Genomic DNA, 661 nt, shown 5'->3' with positions numbered 1-661 from the left:
CGGGCTTTTGTAATCACTCTTGACCCAAGCAAAAATTTTAGTGGTGCTTATGGAGTTGCTCAAAACCAATAAATTCATTATTGAAAAAAGAAGAAAGGAACATGAGCAAACAAGAAAGAAAAATAAGGCTAAGTGCATACCATAAAGCCTTGATGAAAAGCTACGATGATACCATTTATCTTTAAACCTCACAGTCAGAGCAAAGATATACAATGGAAAAATGCTCTAAAGATAGGGTTGCCAGATACAGAGAAATAATCTTGTATTGACAGTGTCATAGTCAGTGGCATTTATCTGAGGCATGATTATTGCTAATTGAAAAGTTTTCCCAATACCGCAGTGTGATGACTTGAAATAATACCAATAATAATAGCAAGAAGTCTAGTTACACTTGAATTTCCAGTAAAATGAATAATTGTAGTATATATTTATGCTGTATTTAGAATATACTTCCACTATAATTTATTATTTATAAAAATTCCAATTTTATCTATATGTCCTGTATCTCATCTAGTAATGTTATTTATACTTAGATTTTCCATGCCCCAAAGTACCAAAGTGGTTGCTCAGGTGAATTTGAGGATTGTATTTTTTTTTTCCCAACACTAGAGTTCTCCAGGGTTCCTAATGAAAGGACAATGAGGTCCTGATGGTTGGCTAA

General features: G+C 32.8%; 1 pseudogene; it reads left to right on the top strand.

Annotated features, from left to right (window-relative positions):
* Nucleotides 1–254: 254 nt before the first annotated feature.
* On the top strand, nt 255–419 carry LOC117284390 (annotated as a pseudogene).
* The last annotated feature ends 242 nt before the right edge of the window (nt 420–661 follow it).

This window comes from Fukomys damarensis, unplaced genomic scaffold (genome assembly GCF_012274545.1).
Source record: "Fukomys damarensis isolate Sample0158 unplaced genomic scaffold, DMR_v1.0_HiC HiC_scaffold_36, whole genome shotgun sequence".
NCBI lineage: Eukaryota > Metazoa > Chordata > Mammalia > Rodentia > Bathyergidae > Fukomys > Fukomys damarensis.
Note: the sequence above shows the minus strand (reverse complement) of the source record. Positions and strands in the feature narration are given on the sequence as shown.